Source organism: Paramisgurnus dabryanus, chromosome 9 (genome assembly GCF_030506205.2).
Source record: "Paramisgurnus dabryanus chromosome 9, PD_genome_1.1, whole genome shotgun sequence".
NCBI lineage: Eukaryota > Metazoa > Chordata > Actinopteri > Cypriniformes > Cobitidae > Paramisgurnus > Paramisgurnus dabryanus.
Window position 1 is genome coordinate 1465058 of NC_133345.1, and position 25284 is coordinate 1490341.

Below are 25284 nucleotides of genomic sequence, written 5' to 3' on the forward strand. Positions count from 1 at the left end.
GTCGCATACATTTTGGAAGGCACACGATAAAAACAAAATAAGGCTTTTAATGTATGCCGACCTCATTCTCCGTTGAGGGCTTATCAATCATAATAAACGCTGTTAACTCTTCTCATTGAATGGTCTAAATCCAATGCTGGTAAAGAAATCAAATGTGCATTTAAACGCAACAAGCAAGCCGTAAAGCAATGGATGCAGGCAAACAAACGAGGAATAGCACATACACCACGATTAGATCATCGGGTCGCATACTTTGGAATTAATAAGAAATAATTATTCAGTCTAAAGAAATAAGAAGTAAAATGTCTAAGTATTTCTCCAAATGTGCACACTCATTACAATAAACGGGAGCAGACACGAATAGTTATGTATGTCTCGTTATTTTATTTAAAATTGATAAGCTGTCTAACATATGATATATTTTGATAATACGAAATGCTAAAAAAATAATATAACACCAATCGACAATATCTGTTATTGTTATTTTTACAAGTAAATTCATGTGTAGGAGAAAACAAAGCAGCTGTCAGTCCATACTATATTGAGTGGCCATCGTAGTGGTGCAACCTGAACGATGTTTTCCCTACTTCCGGTCAAAGCCGCCATTTTGTGAAATAGGCATATAGGTGACGCTGGAGCACGCGGCCATTGTCTCTGTTCAACAAAACAAGTATATATATACACATACGCATATTTTTCCTCAATCAATCACCGAATACAAGGTGCAATTCGATGCCAACTGACCCTTCTCTCTAGTTTCATGTTTGTAAGGAAAATTAAGGGGGAAATTACGATAGCATTTCAGCCAAACATTCATTCGTGCCACGCTGCTTTTCTTTGAACGAAAAAAAACCCTCTGCTCCCCCTACACAATTTCTTCTCCTGTTATTTTATGCTTAAAACAAGCAAATAAATCTGACTACAGGGTAAGAAAAAATTTGTGAACTTTTCCCATAAACACTTAATTCAAGAAAAATTGTCCCACCCCACTGGCCATTTTTTATCCACAATACACATTCGATGTCTGCAGGCACCATTGTCTTTGTTCAACGCAAACAATTCTGTTGCGTTTTTCTTTGAACGAAGTGCTCCGCCTAGATAATTTGACCCATATTCACATGGGTTTGTTTCTCGTTTTTTTTCTTTGAGAACAATCTATATAGCGCCTTCCACAATCGTTTTGGTGTTAGCTTTACGTAAAATAGAAACACAGAAAAGTACTGAGCGATGGAGAGACCACGAACGCGGAACATATTATGGACCACGGACTGGCAAACAAACTGGCAACCACGCACTAAAGAAGCAAACTCTGATTTTCAACTCACCTTATTTGTCCCCGGAAAGCGCCAGAGTCGATGCACGGAGTGGACGGAACAAGCCTCGCTTCCATAGCCGAAGGTCAAAAATCCATTTAAACGTGTAGTCCCCGGTGTCCACTCGATCTTACCCAAAAAGCCGAGAAGCGATACCGCAATGGCATCCGGAGAAGGCGCTGGCTGTCGGGATGGAGGTTAGCGGGTCAGAGGTCCGGCACTGAAGGTCTGCGTTCATTATTCACCGTGTGCATTTCACTCTATATCCACTTTCTAATGTATAGCACTTGATAAGGATTAACAGTTTAAAAACAGAAATGCAAGACATCAGAAAATACATTTATTTTTTACTTTCATAACATGAGAGGTGTCATACAATAACAAATATGAGCTTTAAAATCACATTCCTAAGTTAAAAATATACATAAAAATAGATATATGGATCATTACACAAATCACTACTCAAAGGACCTATGTTAAATAACTGCTTCAATATTAATTAACAATAACATTTGGCCAAGGCAGTCCTTGTAAATAGACATATAAATAGACAAATAAAATCATGACATATATGCCGTAGAGCCTGAGATAGAGAAAAATAATAAGGAATTCTGCTTTTACTACCATCTCAGAAATATTGCCAGAATTAGAGGTTTTGTCTCAAGACAGGACTTAGAGAAACTTGTTCATGCTTTCATCACCAGCAGGGCCGATTATTGCAATGGTCAATGGATTTAAAAAGTACTGTTTCTTGTTTAAAAACCACTTCATGGCTACAATACATGACAGATATGCCAATCGAATATGAAACCGATTACTCGGATCAATAGGATCAGGTCATTTAGAAAAAACAAGGGTTCACTCAAAACAAGGTGCCTCAGCATTCAGTTATTATCAGCTTTCAGAAGAGATCAGATGTGCTTCAACAGTAGACACTTTTAAATCTAGATTAAAAACACATCAGTTTAACTTTGCATTTACTGAATGATTTAAAACAGTACGAATAAAACAGTACAAAAGAATAAAACAGTATGAACCTTACCTGTTATAAAGGGAATGAAGCTTACGGTATGGTGCTTACCTGCAGAAATAAATAAAGTACAATAAGAACACACAGAACTTCAATTTTCAAAATTATTTTAACATTAAATGATGATTATTTTACTGGTTTACCTGTTTGTGATTACCACAGGATCCCGTCACCTGGCTGCGGTCTTCATTTGGTGAACGGTTCTTCACTCATAATTGACCTATACAAGAAATAGAGAAGAATAATAAGCAATTCTGCTTTTACATGTAGATGTGTGCCCCAAGAACACAGACACACCGGCTCCAAAAAGTTTAAACAGTACACATTTCTGTTATTTTAATGTGGCAAATGTGTCAGCTTTAAAAGAAGCATACATTACCTTTTAAAGAGGAAATACCTTTTGCATGAAATACCTTTACTCCCAGCATAAGCAAGCAATTTTCAAAATGCTTTTAAAAGTAAATAGTGATTATTTTACTTGTTTACCTGTTTGTGATTACCATGGAATCCTGTCACCATCATTTTTAAGCTTGTAAAGCAAATAATGAAATATTGACTTAGTAGGAAAAAATATTTTGGAAGTATCGTGATAAATGATGAAGAAAATATTTTGCAAAGTGATGGTTAGCACACGGTTGATGGTACCTATTAAATTCCATCATATTTTTTTATTCCTACTATGGAAGTCAATGGTGACTATCTGCTGTGGGTTTACCATCATTCCTCAAAATACCTTCTTTTGTGTTACTCAGAAAAAAACTAATCCTCGTGTTGTTGTAAGCCTGTATGCATGAGTAAATGATGACAGAATTATCATCATAAATTGAAATATCCCTTTAAACTGTATTTCCCCCCTTAAACCTAAACTTATTTTCCTACAGCAAGTCATTTAGGTAATCAAGAAAATACTTTACCCGTTGTCTTTGTGAGTTAAACAAATACAGCTACGCTTCCAGGTCTGTCGACGTTGCTGTGGTTTTTCGACAGCTGTAGTATGAAGGGTAGCGAATGAATGAATACATTGCAAAAAATCATTTCTTACTTGTTATTTCGAACTGTTTTAACTATACAAATATCTAGAAAGTCTTAAAATAAGATGCATTTTTTGATGAGCAAAATGCCCTAAGAAAATAAACCTAGCCTTTAGGGAGAAAAAACTCAGAATTTGGGCTTAAAACAAGCAAATAAATCTGCCAAAGGGGTAAGAAACAAATCTAGATATAAACACTTAATTCAAGAAAAATTGTCGTAGCCCATTGGCAGATTTGTTGGCTTGTTTAATGTACATGCATGTACAATATTTCAATTTGTCTTGTATTTATTAGCATTTTGTATTGCCCAACGCTGTCTAGGTTGTTTAACTGTTGTCATTTTCTTATAAAAGCCTTTATAATTTATTAGTTTGGATGATTGCCATTCCCGAGAACCTCTTATATTGGAAGTAAAAGAATCATCTAAGCATTATTTTGTGCTCTTAGACATGTAGCCGTTTGATTGTGGTTCTATTTAATGGCTAGTCTATTCGTTTGGAATGGTCAAACGGCTATTAGATTTTCACTGACAGCCCAAATTAAGCCTTGTTTTAGCCTAGACACTTATTCGCTGTCTATTAAAAGTTATGTAGTCGTTGAATAGCCGCTTTTTTGATGACTAATGTATTCTTGGGCCGTGGTTAGACGTCTCTTGGATTTTACGTAAAACGACAAGCGAATCTATTTTTAACACAAAGGTCAGGGGAGAGCGCGAACGCAGTCCCCCACTATCAGAAATTTTGCAGTCGAGATTCCCACATTTGGGGAATTCGCAAAGGGTCAGCCCAACCGGAGTGCAATGGCTGAGCCTCGCCCTGGGTGAACCACCTTCATGATCATGGTGTCTCCCCTGCCAGGTAAGTATGAGCGACACCCTTTGAGGCCAGACGGCCGCATCTTCCTGTGACCGATCACATCGACGGCGCCCCCGGAGGCCGTCCGACTAACATTTCATTTACTGTGTGTGACCAGGTGGAAAGCGCACGAAGCCACGTCTGAGACCAAACATTCTTCGAGATCTACCCTGTTTTTATTCCGTTTCCAGCCCGGTTGAACCGTGTAGAGTGAAATATGTGAAACAATTTAAATCAAATGGATTTAAATTGCGCATTCAAATATATGGTTTCGTTATTACAAAGTAACTTTACGTGGAATAGAAACAAAGAAATGTACAGAGCAATCAAGAAACAACGAAAGCATAGCAATTTTAGAACGTGGATAAATAAAAACACAGGGCTCAATGACTTACCCGTTGTCGTTGTGAGTTAAACAAGTACAGCTATGCTTCCAGGTCTGTCGACGTTGCTGTGGTTTTTCGACAGCTGTAGTATGAAGGGTAGTGAAAAAAGTTTTCAGGTGTTTTTAACATTCCAATCGGTCTCGTTCGCTTTTGTTGCGCCTTCAGCTGTGTCGAGGATGTTTAATTCGTCCTCGTATCACCTCCGCAAACTTGTAAAGAAATTAATTAAATACATTACAAAAACATTTCTTTATCAGCGTGTTCATTTCCACGCAAGCTTTTCGTTAAACCAATAAAGCCAACGAAATCACAGCAATTTTAAAACACACGGATTATTAAAAACACCGTCATTCACGCACAAAAGAAGCAAATTCTTTTTTTTATACTTGACTTATTTATCCCCGAGATGGGGAGCGCACCATTCATGGAAACACTGCAATACCATGTTGATGCATGGAGTGGAAGGAGCAAGCTCCGCTTCCATTTCCGAAGGTCAAAAATCCATTTAACATATAGTCCCCGGATAGGAGACGTATCAGACATTAAACTGATAAGAACAGATACTACACTTGATCTTAGCCAAAAGGCCGAGAAGCGATACCGGAATAGACGCAGCCAAAGGGGGAGCCGGCGAAGGCGCTGGCTTTTGGGGTGGAGGCTAGCGGGCATTTAACTCTATACGTTCTCATTGTATAACCCAGAGGTAGAACGTTGAGCTAGCAAATCAGAAGTTCATGTTTTAATGCAGGATCTGATCCACGCTCATGAGAGAGAGAGATAGAGAGAGAGAGAGAGAGAGAGAGAGATAGAGAGAATTTAGAATTTTCAAAAAACCTTTATTACAAATTAAAACATTTTCATAACCTCAAATCAGAAAAAACAAAGAAAAAAATATATATAGTAACGGAAGTAACAAAAAAATAAGCCAACATAGGAGCAAAGAACAAATCATCTTCAATAACCAGACACCGAGCTCCTCCATAATACCAAATCAATTCAAAAGAAAGAAGATCATTCATTGCTTTAAAGTATCTAAAACCAATAAGGATTCTAGATTTAACTTATTTTAAAAACTGCTAATGTATCATGGCTTCCGGGTCTGTCAACGTTGCTGTGGTTTTTCGACAGCTGTAATATGAAGGGTAGAGTGAAAAAAAATATTTAAGTGTTTTGAACATCCCAATTTGTTCGTTTACTTAGTATTTTCTTAATGTTTTCGAGTTAAAAAATAATTCTTAAATCGAGATACATTTACTTAATAAGCAAAGTGGCTTAGAATTTAAGTCTTGTTTACTGAAATAAATTCTAAAATGTAATAGGTTAAGGCTTAAAACAAGTAAAAATATCTGCCAGTGGGGTAAGAAAAATAAACCTAAATTGAGTTTATTATTGAATTAAGTTGAAACTAGAATTAAGTTTATTTTTCTTACCCCGCTGGCAGATATTTTTTATTTGTTTTAAATATAAACCTGTTGATTTTTATAATTTATTTCAATTATTTTACAAAGTATGCGATCTGATTTTTTTAATCGCGGTGTTTCTTTTATTCCTCGTTTCTTTTCCGTGCATTTGCTTTATTTATTTATTTTTGCTTGTTGCATTTAAATGCACATTTGATTTGTTGCCACATTATTATGTGTTAATGTATTTTTTAACATGTTTATCAACAAAAAGTGCGTTATTATAATTAATTATATAGCTGTGAAATATATACAAGAATTCCCAGCAAAAACAAAACGTTTTTATAACAATTTTCTATTACAATACATAATATCTTAAGCCACTTTGCTTACCAAGTAAATGTATCTCCATTTAAGCATTGTCAGATATTCACTAGAAAACAAGACAAAAACAGTAAGTAAGATATTAATTTACTTTTTTCTTTCAAACATAAATTTACAGACGGCTGGAAATTTTTAATAAAATAACTAGACATACCTATTCGGGTCTGCTCCCGTTTGCTGTGATGACGGGGGACTTAGTCCAAAGCACATTTTGAGGAATACTTACACATTTTACTTCTTATTTCTTTGAAATTAATTATGCATACACTATGGATTAAAAATGTCCCGACTGCGAACCTGATAAAACCCAGGTAAAAAGCAAATACAAATAAACCATTTTGATTTAGCAAAAGTTTACAAATAAATGCACTCCTTGCACACAACAAGCACGTCTAGTTACCATTCATATTTTGCGTGATTTAAGTTTCGTCGCATACATTTTGGAAGGCACACGATAAAAACAAAATAAGGCTTTTAATGTATGCCGACCTCATTCTCCGTTGAGGGCTTATCAATCATAATAAACGCTGTTAACTCTTCTCATTGAATGGTCTAAATCCAATGCTGGTAAAGAAATCAAATGTGCATTTAAACGCAACAAGCAAGCCGTAAAGCAATGGATGCAGGCAAACAAACGAGGAATAGCACATACACCACGATTAGATCATCGGGTCGCATACTTTGGAATTAATAAGAAATAATTATTCAGTCTAAAGAAATAAGAAGTAAAATGTCTAAGTATTTCTCCAAATGTGCACACTCATTACAATAAACGGGAGCAGACACGAATAGTTATGTATGTCTCGTTATTTTATTTAAAATTGATAAGCTGTCTAACATATGATATATTTTGATAATACGAAATGCTAAAAAAATAATATAACACCAATCGACAATATCTGTTATTGTTATTTTTACAAGTAAATTCATGTGTAGGAGAAAACAAAGCAGCTGTCAGTCCATACTATATTGAGTGGCCATCGTAGTGGTGCAACCTGAACGATGTTTTCCCTACTTCCGGTCAAAGCCGCCATTTTGTGAAATAGGCATATAGGTGACGCTGGAGCACGCGGCCATTGTCTCTGTTCAACAAAACAAGTATATATATACACATACGCATATTTTTCCTCAATCAATCACCGAATACAAGGTGCAATTCGATGCCAACTGACCCTTCTCTCTAGTTTCATGTTTGTAAGGAAAATTAAGGGGGAAATTACGATAGCATTTCAGCCAAACATTCATTCGTGCCACGCTGCTTTTCTTTGAACGAAAAAAAACCCTCTGCTCCCCCTACACAATTTCTTCTCCTGTTATTTTATGCTTAAAACAAGCAAATAAATCTGACTACAGGGTAAGAAAAAATTCGTGAACTTTTCCCATAAACACTTAATTCAAGAAAAATTGTCCCACCCCACTGGCCATTTTTTATCCACAATACACATTCGATGTCTGCAGGCACCATTGTCTTTGTTCAACGCAAACAATTCTGTTGCGTTTTTCTTTGAACGAAGTGCTCCGCCTAGATAATTTGACCCATATTCACATGGGTTTGTTTCTCGTTTTTTTCTTTGAGAACAATCTATATAGCGCCTTCCACAATCGTTTTGGTGTTAGCTTTACGTAAAATAGAAACACAGAAAAGTACTGAGCGATGGAGAGACCACGAACGCGGAACGTATTATGGACCACGGACTGGCAAACAAACTGGCAACCACGCACTAAAGAAGCAAACTCTGATTTTAAACTCACCTTATTTGTCCCCGGAAAGCGCCAGAGTCGATGCACGGAGTGGACGGAACAAGCCTCGCTTCCATAGCCGAAGGTCAAAAATCCATTTAAACGTGTAGTCCCCGGTGTCCACTCGATCTTACCCAAAAAGCCGAGAAGCGATACCGCAATGGCATCCGGAGAAGGCGCTGGCTGTCGGGATGGAGGTTAGCGGGTCAGAGGTCCGGCACTGAAGGTCTGCGTTCATTATTCACCGTGTGCATTTCACTCTATATCCACTTTCTAATGTATAGCACTTGATAAGGATTAACAGTTTAAAAACAGAAATGCAAGACATCAGAAAATACATTTATTTTTTACTTTCATAACATGAGAGGTGTCATACAATAACAAATATGAGCTTTAAAATCACATTCCTAAGTTAAAAATATACATAAAAATAGATATATGGATCATTACACAAATCACTACTCAAAGGACCTATGTTAAATAACTGCTTCAATATTAATTAACAATAACATTTGGCCAAGGCAGTCCTTGTAAATAGACATATAAATAGACAAATAAAATCATGACATATATGCCGTAGAGCCTGAGATAGAGAAAAATAATAAGGAATTCTGCTTTTACTACCATCTCAGAAATATTGCCAGAATTAGAGGTTTTGTCTCAAGACAGGACTTAGAGAAACTTGTTCATGCTTTCATCACCAGCAGGGCCGATTATTGCAATGGTCAATGGATTTAAAAAGTACTGTTTCTTGTTTAAAAACCACTTCATGGCTACAATACATGACAGATATGCTAATCGAATATGAAACCGATTACTCGGATCAATAGGATCAGGTCATTTAGAAAAAACAAGGGTTCACTCAAAACAAGGTGCCTCAGCATTCAGTTATTATCAGCTTTCAGAAGAGATCAGATGTGCTTCAACAGTAGACACTTTTAAATCTAGATTAAAAACACATCAGTTTAACTTTGCATTTACTGAATGATTTAAAACAGTACGAATAAAACAGTACAAAAGAATAAAACAGTATGAACCTTACCTGTTATAAAGGGAATGAAGCTTACGGTATGGTGCTTACCTGCAGAAATAAATAAAGTACAATAAGAACACACAGAACTTCAATTTTCAAAATTATTTTAACATTAAATGATGATTATTTTACTGGTTTACCTGTTTGTGATTACCACAGGATCCCGTCACCTGGCTGCGGTCTTCATTTGGTGAACGGTTCTTCACTCATAATTGACCTATACAAGAAATAGAGAAGAATAATAAGCAATTCTGCTTTTACATGTAGATGTGTGCCCCAAGAACACAGACACACCGGCTCCAAAAAGTTTAAACAGTACACATTTCTGTTATTTTAATGTGGCAAATGTGTCAGCTTTAAAAGAAGCATACATTACCTTTTAAAGAGGAAATACCTTTTGCATGAAATACCTTTACTCCCAGCATAAGCAAGCAATTTTCAAAATGCTTTTAAAAGTAAATAGTGATTATTTTACTTGTTTACCTGTTTGTGATTACCATGGAATCCTGTCACCATCATTTTTAAGCTTGTAAAGCAAATAATGAAATATTGACTTAGTAGGAAAAAATATTTTGGAAGTATCGTGATAAATGATGAAGAAAATATTTTGCAAAGTGATGGTTAGCACACGGTTGATGGTACCTATTAAATTCCATCATATTTTTTTATTCCTACTATGGAAGTCAATGGTGACTATCTGCTGTGGGTTTACCATCATTCCTCAAAATACCTTCTTTTGTGTTACTCAGAAAAAAACTAATCCTCGTGTTGTTGTAAGCCTGTATGCATGAGTAAATGATGACAGAATTATCATCATAAATTGAAATATCCCTTTAAACTGTATTTCCCCCCTTAAACCTAAACTTATTTTCCTACAGCAAGTCATTTAGGTAATCAAGAAAATACTTTACCCGTTGTCTTTGTGAGTTAAACAAATACAGCTACGCTTCCAGGTCTGTCGACGTTGCTGTGGTTTTTCGACAGCTGTAGTATGAAGGGTAGCGAATGAATGAATACATTGCAAAAAATCATTTCTTACTTGTTATTTCGAACTGTTTTAACTATACAAATATCTAGAAAGTCTTAAAATAAGATGCATTTTTTGATGAGCAAAATGCCCTAAGAAAATAAACCTAGCCTTTAGGGAGAAAAAACTCAGAATTTGGGCTTAAAACAAGCAAATAAATCTGCCAAAGGGGTAAGAAACAAATCTAGATATAAACACTTAATTCAAGAAAAATTGTCGTAGCCCATTGGCAGATTTGTTGGCTTGTTTAATGTACATGCATGTACAATATTTCAATTTGTCTTGTATTTATTAGCATTTTGTATTGCCCAACGCTGTCTAGGTTGTTTAACTGTTGTCATTTTCTTATAAAAGCCTTTATAATTTATTAGTTTGGATGATTGCCATTCCCGAGAACCTCTTATATTGGAAGTAAAAGAATCATCTAAGCATTATTTTGTGCTCTTAGACATGTAGCCGTTTGATTGTGGTTCTATTTAATGGCTAGTCTATTCGTTTGGAATGGTCAAACGGCTATTAGATTTTCACTGACAGCCCAAATTAAGCCTTGTTTTAGCCTAGACACTTATTCGCTGTCTATTAAAAGTTATGTAGTCGTTGAATAGCCGCTTTTTTGATGACTAATGTATTCTTGGGCCGTGGTTAGACGTCTCTTGGATTTTACGTAAAACGACAAGCGAATCTATTTTTAACACAAAGGTCAGGGGAGAGCGCGAACGCAGTCCCCCACTATCAGAAATTTTGCAGTCGAGATTCCCACATTTGGGGAATTCGCAAAGGGTCAGCCCAACCGGAGTGCAATGGCTGAGCCTCGCCCTGGGTGAACCACCTTCATGATCATGGTGTCTCCCCTGCCAGGTAAGTATGAGCGACACCCTTTGAGGCCAGACGGCCGCATCTTCCTGTGACCGATCACATCGACGGCGCCCCCGGAGGCCGTCCGACTAACATTTCATTTACTGTGTGTGACCAGGTGGAAAGCGCACGAAGCCACGTCTGAGACCAAACATTCTTCGAGATCTACCCTGTTTTTATTCCGTTTCCAGCCCGGTTGAACCGTTTAGAGTGAAATATGTGAAACAATTTAAATCAAATGGATTTAAATTGCGCATTCAAATATATGGTTTCGTTATTACAAAGTAACTTTACGTGGAATAGAAACAAAGAAATGTACAGAGCAATCAAGAAACAACGAAAGCATAGCAATTTTAGAACGTGGATAAATAAAAACACAGGGCTCAATGACTTACCCGTTGTCGTTGTGAGTTAAACAAGTACAGCTATGCTTCCAGGTCTGTCGACGTTGCTGTGGTTTTTCGACAGCTGTAGTATGAAGGGTAGTGAAAAAAGTTTTCAGGTGTTTTTAACATTCCAATCGGTCTCGTTCGCTTTTGTTGCGCCTTCAGCTGTGTCGAGGATGTTTAATTCGTCCTCGTATCACCTCCGCAAACTTGTAAAGAAATTAATTAAATACATTACAAAAACATTTCTTTATCAGCGTGTTCATTTCCACGCAAGCTTTTCGTTAAACCAATAAAGCCAACGAAATCACAGCAATTTTAAAACACACGGATTATTAAAAACACCGTCATTCACGCACAAGAGAAGCAAATTCTTTTTTTTATACTTGACTTATTTATCCCCGAGATGGGGAGCGCACCATTCATGGAAACACTGCAATACCATGTTGATGCATGGAGTGGAAGGAGCAAGCTCCGCTTCCATTTCCGAAGGTCAAAAATCCATTTAACATATAGTCCCCGGATAGGAGACGTATCAGACATTAAACTGATAAGAACAGATTTTTTCTTTCGAAAATTTTTTATTGTCATCACATCTTTTTTCAAAAACAAACATGGCTTTAAAGAAACACTCACATTCACAGTCACAGTCATTTATATCAATAAAATATCTTTAAAACGTCAGACAATAAATAACATTTAAGACTTTTTTAAAGAGATGGGACTATTAAAATCTTTTCTTGGTGTTAAAAGGGTAAAAAGCCAATGAGTTTAAGAATAAAACAATGCATGAAATAAAGTTTTTAACAATTGTAAAACAACAACCTAAAATTTTTTTTTAAAAAGTCCTTTATTGTCCAGGGCCGGGGTGAGCCCTTACCAACGTGGCCCTCACCCCACTCTACAGAACAAACTTTTTTTTATTTTTTTCTTGGTGCCCAGCGGAGATCCCCACCCTCCGGCCCGCTGGCCCGCTGTTCCCGTAGCCGGTGGTGGTCTGGGTGCATCTACGGGCAGCCAGGCACGGTGGCAAGCTGGGACCTCCCTGTGTGGCCCCGGCCCCTTCGTCCGAATGATTATGTCCGGTGCCCCTGCAACACCGTTCTGACCATCCGCTCGCGTGCGTGGAGGGGCACCGTAACACGTTTCCCCACCAGCAGGTTCCTGGTGGTCCAGATGGTGTCCTTAATGGCATTTAGGGTGAGCCAGAGCGAGGTGAACTCTTGTGCTGACAACACCCTCAGGCCCCGACCCACCCCCAGGACTGCGAGCTTGTAGTCCATCTGGACCCCACCTGCTGGCAGGCACGGGAAAAACAGGGGACCGGTTCTGGCCCACAGGTCCCTCGCATTACCGCACTCCCAGAGCAGATGTCGAACAGTCTCCGGTAGATTACACCCAGTCTGTGGACAGACTGGGTTCTTGGCCATACCCCGGGAGTGCATTACCGCCCTGACTGGGAGGATCTCATGGGCCACCAACCACGCCAAATCTTTGTGTCTGTTCTGAAGAGCGGGGTGGGCAGTGTTCCTCCATACTTGTTTGGCCTCCTCTAAAGTGAGGCCTGGAACTGGGCTCACTGACTCCCGGTCCTGTACAAGAGAGACAAGAGATTTGTGATTTGTTAAAATATTTACATCTTGAGTCTCTAAAATGTATTTCTTTAAAAATGTCTTGATAAAACTGTACTGTTGGGGCAAATTAAAAGATACTGGAGTTTTTAAATCAACTGGTAAAACTTTTAAGAATCTCAGGTAGGACCCCATCCAATATCTGACCATAGCTGTCGTCTTGTTCTCGTTGGATGGGGTCACTGCATAACTAATGTGCAGGGCAGTAAATCGGCTTGTTAAAAACAGTCGTGGGTCTGGGAGGCCTATCCCACCATTTTCTGGTCTTTTCTTTACGACCTCTCTCTTTAGACGTTCCCATTTGGACCCCCACAGGAAATAAAACACGGCCCTCTCCAGGTCTGTAAAAAATTGTTTAGTAGGACTAAAAACAGAACATACAAGTAAAAGCAATGGTAAAATTACAGCTTTAAAAATCAGCACTTTTCCATGTAATGTCAACTGTCTTTGTCCCCAAAACCCCAGTCTTTTCCTAACTTTCCCTAACAAGTCAGTCCAGTTTCCCCGTCCACCACCCTCCTTGTCAAATTTAACTCCTAAAATTTTAAGGTCTGTTTCTTTAAAATCCACATCCAGTCCTCCTGTGTCAATGTTCCCCCACGGCCCGAAGAGCAGGGCCTCAGACTTACTTCTGTTAAGTTTAGCGCCTGAGGCCCGACCGTACCAGTCAGTCAAGTCCATTGCTCTTCGTAAAGATAAAACATCAGTTGTTAAAAGGGTTACGTCATCCATATATAAAACACAGGTCGCTGTCAGTCCACCAGTCCCAGGCACGTCTAGTCCTTTAATCCATTTATCCCTTCTCAAGATCTGTGCCAGTGGTTCCATACATGCCACATACAGGAGGGGAGATAAAGGACACCCCTGACGGACGCCGCTGCATATATTTACAGCTTGGGAAAGATGCCCGTTAACTAGAATTCTGCTGACTAAGCCGTTGTACAGCAATCCCACCCAAGCTATGAATCTCCCTGGGAAACCCTTTTTTTCCAGTACCTGAAACAGGTACTTGTGCGAGACCCGGTCGAATGCTTTTTCAAAATCTAAATTTAGGACTGCTAGCCGAATGTTTCTGTCTCTCGCAAAACAGATGGCATCTCTAATCAGCACTAGACTGTCCGTGATCTTTCTCCCAGGCACAGCACATGCTTGATCCGGGTGGATTATGTCCTCTAAAACAGTAGACATTCGTGTTGCTAAAATTTTACTAAAAAGTTTAATGTCAAAATTTAAAAGTGTGATTGGTCGCCACGTCTTAAGGTCAGTCTTGTCTCCTTTCTTATGTAAAAGTGAAACTATCCCTATTCTGAAGCTGTCAGGAAGTTTGTCTAGAGTCTCAAATTCCTTAAAAACAGTCAATAAATCATGTGCTAAAATATCCCAAAACGTCACATAAAACTCCAGGGGGAGTCCATCCATTCCTGGGGACTTCCCTCGTTTAAAACCTTTAAGAGCAGTATGTAATTCTAAAATGGTTAAATCTTGAGATAAAAACACATTTTCACAACTTACCTTTTTTTCCACAAACTCTAAAACTTCCTTTATTGTCTCGTTTTCTACTTCTTTATTGCAATATAAACTTTCATAGAATTCTGTCACTCCATTTAAAATTTCTTTTGTTGTATGCACTTCCCTCCCATCTGTTTTAAGTGATGTTATTGCTTTAGCCTTTGTAACAATCTTCTTAAAAAAAATATCTGGTGCATTTTTCCCCTTCCTCAATATCTCTTTCTCTACTTCTTAAAATTACTCCTTTGCTTTGAGTTTCACTTAAGGCTGACATTTCCTCTTTAACATCTTTAATTTCTTGACTAAAATCCAATCCTTCATTTAAAAGATTAAAATACCTCTGCAGTCTTTTTTGCAGCCCCATCATGCGTCTTTTCTCCCTGTCTTTTTTCATCTTTCCTATTTTTCTAAAAAATTGCCTTGTCCTGTGTTTTACCATCTCCCACCATTGTGCACGTGAATCATAAAAGTCTTGGAGGGTCTGCCATTGGCTAAACTGCTCCCTGTATTGTCTAGCTACCTCGTCATCCTCGAGAAGGGAACAGTTCAGCTTCCACAGCCCTCCCCCTACCGTCACACCAGTGGGCAGTGAAAGGGTGCAAGACAGCATCATGTGATCAGAAAAGAAAAGGGGGGTCAATGTAGCATCGGTTGGCGGGCAGTCTCTTGTAAAAACATAGTCGATTCGAGAGGCTTTAGTGCCATCACCACTGAACCAGGTGAAGCCCTCCTCTCTCTGATGCATTAGTTTAAAACAGTCGACTAACTTAAAATCTCTCACTAAACCCTGCAATAAAACCGATGTTTTATCTACCTTAAAATCTTCCCCTACCCTCTTCCTATCCTTTTGGCTTAAAACACAATTAAAATCCCCTGCCACCACCAGGGGAGCCCTACCTAGCATGTGAGGCTGCAAAACCTCTAAAAGTTCATGCCTTTCATTTTTATCTGTAAAACCATACACGTTGAGAATCTTAAAATCCCTGTCTAAAAAAGTCAGATTTGTTAAAATGGCCCGTCCGTCCCTCACCACCGTGCTGCCCTTCACCAAGATATTAGGATTATTTATTAAAATTGCAACACCATCTGATTTATTAAAATTTGATCCGCTCCACAGTGAGGGTCCTGGGGTCCATAGTTCCTCCCACCTTCTATAATTAGTTAAAAAGGGCAGAGAACACTCTTGCAATAAAAACACATCTGACTTAAAAGACTTTAAAAGGGATAAAACACTCTGTGCTCGGATGTTAGTCCTCACACTTCTCACATTGATTGTAGAGACAGTGAGGGCCATGAGCAGTAAGGTTTTAAAAAGCATGAACTTTAAAAGAGAAACATTATCCAAATAAAACTACAGGTAATTTAAAATCATAAAATTTCTTGGGAAACTTGCTCTTCCTTTATCCCCACGGTATTGGAGACAGGAGAGCAGACAATTTGTTCCAGAGGAACCACAGAGACACTCTCTTGTGGCTCCTTGGGCGATGATGTTCTTAGCCTAATTTGAAGAAAAGAGACCTCATTGGGGGATTCTTGGGGCCACACACGATCCAGATCTTCCAAAGAGGAACTATTTGGTTGCTGTGTGGCCCGAAGCTTTTTCTCCTCTGTCTTGGACAAAGGAGATCCCGCAGGCCTTTTCTGCACTTGAGCACTTGGGAGTGAACAATCGGTTTTACTCCCACTAGAATCAGTACTCACCTCAGGCACAGTGATCATGCTGGAAACTGTTTCATCACTTTCATTGTCTTTCTCTTCCTCCCCAAGTTCCTTTAAAACATTTGACTCCGCCCCTGGGGCCACCCCACATCCTCCATCTTGCCCAATCCCTGAAGCTGGCTGGGATTTTGAATTTCCCGCCAAAACCTCAGGGACCGCCTCCTCCTCCCTTTGTTCTTGTGTTTGTTGGCCATGTGGGGCGGCCATCTTGGGTGCCTTAAGCTTGTTGGCAAAGCTTTTTGGGCAATCTCTGTAGAGATGGTTTGAATCTCCACAAAGATTGCACCTCCTGCCATTGGTACATTCTTCAAAAGTATGACCAGTTTCTCTGCACTTCCCACATATTAATTCCTGGCATGCTTCAGCGAGATGCCCCATACTTCCACACTTCCTACACAGTTTGGGCATCCCCTGATAGTGAATGTAGCCCCTGTTTTCTCCCAGCACAATCATTGAAGGCAGATGTCTCAGGCCTAGGTAGCCCCCAGCGTCCTCCCATTGTTTGATGGGAATTCGCCAGGAGCAGTTCCAAATGCCATCCTCATCAAGCACTTTGATAGGCGGGCCACGAACAGTGCAAAATCTACCCAGCCAAACACAAATGTCTTCTCCAGTCACTGTTTCATTAAACATCCTGACAATCACAGTTTTAAGTGTGTTATCAGAAAGCCTTTCCACAGTAAACATAGAAAACTGGGCCTTTACAACCTCAAATCTTTGCCAGAAATCAATAAGCAATGAAGCACTATTAAAACTCAAATCAAAGCCTTTGTTAAAAGGCAACGTCATCAAACAATTAATATCTGTAGCTTTGAAGTTGAGGGCTTTTTGGACAAACTTCCTGGAGAAGTCAAGACGTGACATCCCCAGGAGCTTACCCTCAACTTCTTTAAATATAAACCGCACGCTGTGGTGCCTCCGCACGCCGGCACGAGCAGCCGACATGTTGGAGGCACCAACAGCTTAAAATATACTAAAACACACTAAAACCAATAAACAATTTAAAAATTCAAACTTACCTTAAAACGATCGTTGCACAAATACAGAGTCTTCTTTAAAACCTGAAAAATAAATAAGTAAAAGCAAAAGCAAGCAAAAAAAGCAAGCAAAAGCAATATATACCTCTTCACAGATATGTGGTTTAAGCTATAGGTAAGCAAAAACCCAGAAACCTGCAATGAGGCGATCACTCCCCCTTGTGGCCAGACACTTGATCTTAGCCAAAAGGCCGAGAAGCGATACCGGAATAGACGCAGCCAAAGGGGGAGCCGGCGAAGGCGCTGGCTTTTGGGGTGGAGGCTAGCGGGCATTTAACTCTATACGTTCTCATTGTATAACCCAGAGGTAGAACGTTGAGCTAGCAAATCAGAAGTTCATGTTTTAATGCAGGATCTGATCCACGCTCATGAGAGAGAGAGAGAGAGAGAGAGAGAGATAGAGAGAATTTAGAATTTTCAAAAAACCTTTATTACAAATTAAAACATTTTCATAACCTCAAATCAGAAAAAACAAAGAAAAAAATATATATAGTAACGGAAATAACAAAAAAATAAGCCAACATAGGAGCAAAGAACAAATCATCTTCAATAACCAGACACAGAGCTCCTCCATAATACCAAATCAATTCAAAAGAAAGAAGATCATTCATTGCTTTAAAGTATCTAAAACCAATAAGGATTCTAGATTTAACTTATTTTAAAAACTGCTAATGTATCATGGCTTCCGGGTCTGTCAACGTTGCTGTGGTTTTTCGACAGCTGTAATATGAAGGGTAGAGTGAAAAAAAATATTTAAGTGTTTTGAACATCCCAATTTGTTCGTTTACTTAGTATTTTCTTAATGTTTTCGAGTTAAAAAATAATTCTTAAATCGAGATACATTTACTTAATAAGCAAAGTGGCTTAGAATTTAAGTCTTGTTTACTGAAATAAATTCTAAAATGTAATAGGTTAAGGCTTAAAACAAGTAAAAATATCTGCCAGTGGGGTAAGAAAAATAAACCTAAATTGAGTTTATTATTGAATTAAGTTGAAACTAGAATTAAGTTTATTTTTCTTACCCCGCTGGCAGATATTTTTTATTTGTTTTAAATATAAACCTGTTGATTTTTATAATTTATTTCAATTATTTTACAAAGTATGCGATCTGATTTTTTTAATCGCGGTGTTTCTTTTATTCCTCGTTTCTTTTCCGTGCATTTGCTTTATTTATTTATTTTTGCTTGTTGCATTTAAATGCACATTTGATTTGTTGCCACATTATTATGTGTTAATGTATTTTTTAACATGTTTATCAACAAAAAGTGCGTTATTATAATTAATTATATAGCTGTGAAATATATACAAGAATTCCCAGCAAAAACAAAACGTTTTTATAACAATTTTCTATTACAATACATAATATCTTAAGCCACTTTGCTTACCAAGTAAATGTATCTCCATTTAAGCATTGTCAGATATTCACTAGAAAACAAGACAAAAACAGTAAGTAAGATATTAATTTACTTTTTTCTTTCAAACATAAATTTACAGACGGCTGGAAATTTTTAATAAAATAACTAGACATACCTATTCGGGTCTGCTCCCGTTTGCTGTGATGACGGGGGACTTAGTCCAAAGCACATTTTGAGGAATACTTACACATTTTACTTCTTATTTCTTTGAAATTAATTATGCATACACTATGGATTAAAAATGTCCCGACTGCGAACCTGATAAAACCCAGGTAAAAAGCAAATACAAATAAACCATTTTGATTTAGCAAAAGTTTACAAATAAATGCACTCCTTGCACACAACAAGCACGTCTAGTTACCATTCATATTTTGCGTGATTTAAGTTTCGTCGCATACATTTTGGAAGGCACACGATAAAAACAAAATAAGGCTTTTAATGTATGCCGACCTCATTCTCCGTTGAGGGCTTATCAATCATAATAAACGCTGTTAACTCTTCTCATTGAATGGTCTAAATCCAATGCTGGTAAAGAAATCAAATGTGCATTTAAACGCAACAAGCAAGCCGTAAAGCAATGGATGCAGGCAAACAAACGAGGAATAGCACATACACCACGATTAGATCATCGGGTCGCATACTTTGGAATTAATAAGAAATAATTATTCAGTCTAAAGAAATAAGAAGTAAAATGTCTAAGTATTTCTCCAAATGTGCACACTCATTACAATAAACGGGAGCAGACACGAATAGTTATGTATGTCTCGTTATTTTATTTAAAATTGATAAGCTGTCTAACATATGATATATTTTGATAATACGAAATGCTAAAAAAATAATATAACACCAATCGACAATATCTGTTATTGTTATTTTTACAAGTAAATTCATGTGTAGGAGAAAACAAAGCAGCTGTCAGTCCATACTATATTGAGTGGCCATCGTAGTGGTGCAACCTGAACGATGTTTTCCCTACTTCCGGTCAAAGCCGCCATTTTGTGAAATAGGCATATAGGTGACGCTGGAGCACGCGGCCATTGTCTCTGTTCAACAAAACAAGTATATATATACACATACGCATATTTTTCCTCAATCAATCACCGAATACAAGGTGCAATTCGATGCCAACTGACCCTTCTCTCTAGTTTCATGTTTGTAAGGAAAATTAAGGGGGAAATTACGATAGCATTTCAGCCAAACATTCATTCGTGCCACGCTGCTTTTCTTTGAACGAAAAAAAACCCTCTGCTCCCCCTACACAATTTCTTCTCCTGTTATTTTATGCTTAAAACAAGCAAATAAATCTGACTACAGGGTAAGAAAAAATTCGTGAACTTTTCCCATAAACACTTAATTCAAGAAAAATTGTCCCACCCCACTGGCCATTTTTTATCCACAATACACATTCGATGTCTGCAGGCACCATTGTCTTTGTTCAACGCAAACAATTCTGTTGCGTTTTTCTTTGAACGAAGTGCTCCGCCTAGATAATTTGACCCATATTCACATGGGTTTGTTTCTCGTTTTTTTTCTTTGAGAACAATCTATATAGCGCCTTCCACAATCGTTTTGGTGTTAGCTTTACGTAAAATAGAAACACAGAAAAGTACTGAGCGATGGAGAGACCACAAACGCGGAACGTATTATGGACCACGGACTGGCAAACAAACTGGCAACCACGCACTAAAGAAGCAAACTCTGATTTTAAACTCACCTTATTTGTCCCCGGAAAGCGCCAGAGTCGATGCACGGAGTGGACGGAACAAGCCTCGCTTCCATAGCCGAAGGTCAAAAATCCATTTAAACGTGTAGTCCCCGGTGTCCACTCGATCTTACCCAAAAAGCCGAGAAGCGATACCGCAATGGCATCCGGAGAAGGCGCTGGCTGTCGGGATGGAGGTTAGCGGGTCAGAGGTCCGGCACTGAAGGTCTGCGTTCATTATTCACCGTGTGCATTTCACTCTATATCCACTTTCTAATGTATAGCACTTGATAAGGATTAACAGTTTAAAAACAGAAATGCAAGACATCAGAAAATACATTTATTTTTTACTTTCATAACATGAGAGGTGTCATACAATAACAAATATGAGCTTTAAAATCACATTCCTAAGTTAAAAATATACATAAAAATAGATATATGGATCATTACACAAATCACTACTCAAAGGACCTATGTTAAATAACTGCTTCAATATTAATTAACAATAACATTTGGCCAAGGCAGTCCTTGTAAATAGACATATAAATAGACAAATAAAATCATGACATATATGCCGTAGAGCCTGAGATAGAGAAAAATAATAAGGAATTCTGCTTTTACTACCATCTCAGAAATATTGCCAGAATTAGAGGTTTTGTCTCAAGACAGGACTTAGAGAAACTTGTTCATGCTTTCATCACCAGCAGGGCCGATTATTGCAATGGTCAATGGATTTAAAAAGTACTGTTTCTTGTTTAAAAACCACTTCATGGCTACAATACATGACAGATATGCTAATCGAATATGAAACCGATTACTCGGATCAATAGGATCAGGTCATTTAGAAAAAACAAGGGTTCACTCAAAACAAGGTGCCTCAGCATTCAGTTATTATCAGCTTTCAGAAGAGATCAGATGTGCTTCAACAGTAGACACTTTTAAATCTAGATTAAAAACACATCAGTTTAACTTTGCATTTACTGAATGATTTAAAACAGTACGAATAAAACAGTACAAAAGAATAAAACAGTATGAACCTTACCTGTTATAAAGGGAATGAAGCTTACGGTATGGTGCTTACCTGCAGAAATAAATAAAGTACAATAAGAACACACAGAACTTCAATTTTCAAAATTATTTTAACATTAAATGATGATTATTTTACTGGTTTACCTGTTTGTGATTACCACAGGATCCCGTCACCTGGCTGCGGTCTTCATTTGGTGAACGGTTCTTCACTCATAATTGACCTATACAAGAAATAGAGAAGAATAATAAGCAATTCTGCTTTTACATGTAGATGTGTGCCCCAAGAACACAGACACACCGGCTCCAAAAAGTTTAAACAGTACACATTTCTGTTATTTTAATGTGGCAAATGTGTCAGCTTTAAAAGAAGCATACATTACCTTTTAAAGAGGAAATACCTTTTGCATGAAATACCTTTACTCCCAGCATAAGCAAGCAATTTTCAAAATGCTTTTAAAAGTAAATAGTGATTATTTTACTTGTTTACCTGTTTGTGATTACCATGGAATCCTGTCACCATCATTTTTAAGCTTGTAAAGCAAATAATGAAATATTGACTTAGTAGGAAAAAATATTTTGGAAGTATCGTGATAAATGATGAAGAAAATATTTTGCAAAGTGATGGTTAGCACACGGTTGATGGTACCTATTAAATTCCATCATATTTTTTTATTCCTACTATGGAAGTCAATGGTGACTATCTGCTGTGGGTTTACCATCATTCCTCAAAATACCTTCTTTTGTGTTACTCAGAAAAAAACTAATCCTCGTGTTGTTGTAAGCCTGTATGCATGAGTAAATGATGACAGAATTATCATCATAAATTGAAATATCCCTTTAAACTGTATTTCCCCCCTTAAACCTAAACTTATTTTCCTACAGCAAGTCATTTAGGTAATCAAGAAAATACTTTACCCGTTGTCTTTGTGAGTTAAACAAATACAGCTACGCTTCCAGGTCTGTCGACGTTGCTGTGGTTTTTCGACAGCTGTAGTATGAAGGGTAGCGAATGAATGAATACATTGCAAAAAATCATTTCTTACTTGTTATTTCGAACTGTTTTAACTATACAAATATCTAGAAAGTCTTAAAATAAGATGCATTTTTTGATGAGCAAAATGCCCTAAGAAAATAAACCTAGCCTTTAGGGAGAAAAAACTCAGAATTTGGGCTTAAAACAAGCAAATAAATCTGCCAAAGGGGTAAGAAACAAATCTAGATATAAACACTTAATTCAAGAAAAATTGTCGTAGCCCATTGGCAGATTTGTTGGCTTGTTTAATGTACATGCATGTACAATATTTCAATTTGTCTTGTATTTATTAGCATTTTGTATTGCCCAACGCTGTCTAGGTTGTTTAACTGTTGTCATTTTCTTATAAAAGCCTTTATAATTTATTAGTTTGGATGATTGCCATTCCCGAGAACCTCTTATATTGGAAGTAAAAGAATCATCTAAGCATTATTTTGTGCTCTTAGACATGTAGCCGTTTGATTGTGGTTCTATTTAATGGCTAGTCTATTCGTTTGGAATGGTCAAACGGCTATTAGATTTTCACTGACAGCCCAAATTAAGCCTTGTTTTAGCCTAGACACTTATTCGCTGTCTATTAAAAGTTATGTAGTCGTTGAATAGCCGCTTTTTTGATGACTAATGTATTCTTGGGCCGTGGTTAGACGTCTCTTGGATTTTACGTAAAACGACAAGCGAATCTATTTTTAACACAAAGGTCAGGGGAGAGCGCGAACGCAGTCCCCCACTATCAGAAATTTTGCAGTCGAGATTCCCACATTTGGGGAATTCGCAAAGGGTCAGCCCAACCGGAGTGCAATGGCTGAGCCTCGCCCTGGGTGAACCACCTTCATGATCATGGTGTCTCCCCTGCCAGGTAAGTATGAGCGACACCCTTTGAGGCCAGACGGCCGCATCTTCCTGTGACCGATCACATCGACGGCGCCCCCGGAGGCCGTCCGACTAACATTTCATTTACTGTGTGTGACCAGGTGGAAAGCGCACGAAGCCACGTCTGAGACCAAACATTCTTCGAGATCTACCCTGTTTTTATTCCGTTTCCAGCCCGGTTGAACCGTGTAGAGTGAAATATGTGAAACAATTTAAATCAAATGGATTTAAATTGCGCATTCAAATATATGGTTTCGTTATTACAAAGTAACTTTACGTGGAATAGAAACAAAGAAATGTACAGAGCAATCAAGAAACAACGAAAGCATAGCAATTTTAGAACGTGGATAAATAAAAACACAGGGCTCAATGACTTACCCGTTGTCGTTGTGAGTTAAACAAGTACAGCTATGCTTCCAGGTCTGTCGACGTTGCTGTGGTTTTTCGACAGCTGTAGTATGAAGGGTAGTGAAAAAAGTTTTCAGGTGTTTTTAACATTCCAATCGGTCTCGTTCGCTTTTGTTGCGCCTTCAGCTGTGTCGAGGATGTTTAATTCGTCCTCGTATCACCTCCGCAAACTTGTAAAGAAATTAATTAAATACATTACAAAAACATTTCTTTATCAGCGTGTTCATTTCCACGCAAGCTTTTCGTTAAACCAATAAAGCCAACGAAATCACAGCAATTTTAAAACACACGGATTATTAAAAACACCGTCATTCACGCACAAAAGAAGCAAATTCTTTTTTTTATACTTGACTTATTTATCCCCGAGATGGGGAGCGCACCATTCATGGAAACACTGCAATACCATGTTGATGCATGGAGTGGAAGGAGCAAGCTCCGCTTCCATTTCCGAAGGTCAAAAATCCATTTAACATATAGTCCCCGGATAGGAGACGTATCAGACATTAAACTGATAAGAACAGATACTACACTTGATCTTAGCCAAAAGGCCGAGAAGGGATACCGGAATAGACGCAGCCAAAGGGGGAGCCGGCGAAGGCGCTGGCTTTTGGGGTGGAGGCTAGCGGGCATTTAACTCTATACGTTCTCATTGTATAACCCAGAGGTAGAACGTTGAGCTAGCAAATCAGAAGTTCATGTTTTAATGCAGGATCTGATCCACGCTCATGAGAGAGAGAGAGAGAGAGAGAGAGAGAGAGAGAGAGAGAGATAGAGAGAATTTAGAATTTTCAAAAAACCTTTATTACAAATTAAAACATTTTCATAACCTCAAATCAGAAAAAACAAAGAAAAAAATATATATAGTAACGGAAATAACAAAAAAATAAGCCAACATAGGAGCAAAGAACAAATCATCTTCAATAACCAGACACAGAGCTCCTCCATAATACCAAATCAATTCAAAAGAAAGAAGATCATTCATTGCTTTAAAGTATCTAAAACCAATAAGGATTCTAGATTTAACTTATTTTAAAAACTGCTAATGTATCATGGCTTCCGGGTCTGTCAACGTTGCTGTGGTTTTTCGACAGCTGTAATATGAAGGGTAGAGTAAAAAAAAATATTTAAGTGTTTTGAACATCCCAATTTGTTCGTTTACTTAGTATTTTCTTAATGTTTTCGAGTTAAAAAATAATTCTTAAATCGAGATACATTTACTTAATAAGCAAAGTGGCTTAGAATTTAAGTCTTGTTTACTGAAATAAATTCTAAAATGTAATAGGTTAAGGCTTAAAACAAGTAAAAATATCTGCCAGTGGGGTAAGAAAAATAAACCTAAATTGAGTTTATTATTGAATTAAGTTGAAACTAGAATTAAGTTTATTTTTCTTACCCCGCTGGCAGATATTTTTTATTTGTTTTAAATATAAACCTGTTGATTTTTATAATTTATTTCAATTATTTTACAAAGTATGCGATCTGATTTTTTTAA

The 25284-nt window shown here is 37.7% G+C and overlaps 5 non-coding genes and 1 pseudogene across 5 annotated transcripts; all 6 read right to left on the bottom strand.

Annotated features, from left to right (window-relative positions):
* Positions 1 to 4074: 4074 nt before the first annotated feature.
* On the bottom strand, positions 4075 to 4239 carry LOC135753507 (U1 spliceosomal RNA). Its single transcript, XR_010533680.1, has one exon. It is a non-coding gene; the product is annotated as a U1 spliceosomal RNA (small nuclear RNA).
* A 783-nt stretch (positions 4240 to 5022) lies between these two features.
* On the bottom strand, positions 5023 to 5213 carry LOC135753452 (U2 spliceosomal RNA). The gene has a single exon (XR_010533640.1). It is a non-coding gene; the product is annotated as a U2 spliceosomal RNA (small nuclear RNA).
* A 5686-nt stretch (positions 5214 to 10899) lies between these two features.
* LOC135753508 (U1 spliceosomal RNA) lies at positions 10900 to 11064 on the bottom strand. The gene has a single exon (XR_010533681.1). It is a non-coding gene; the product is annotated as a U1 spliceosomal RNA (small nuclear RNA).
* Positions 11065 to 11847: 783 nt separating this feature from the next.
* LOC135753495 (U2 spliceosomal RNA) lies at positions 11848 to 12021 on the bottom strand (annotated as a pseudogene).
* Positions 12022 to 23213: 11192 nt separating this feature from the next.
* On the bottom strand, positions 23214 to 23378 carry LOC135753509 (U1 spliceosomal RNA). The gene has a single exon (XR_010533682.1). It is a non-coding gene; the product is annotated as a U1 spliceosomal RNA (small nuclear RNA).
* A 783-nt stretch (positions 23379 to 24161) lies between these two features.
* On the bottom strand, positions 24162 to 24352 carry LOC135753435 (U2 spliceosomal RNA). Its single transcript, XR_010533623.1, has one exon. It is a non-coding gene; the product is annotated as a U2 spliceosomal RNA (small nuclear RNA).
* Positions 24353 to 25284: the final 932 nt, after the last annotated feature.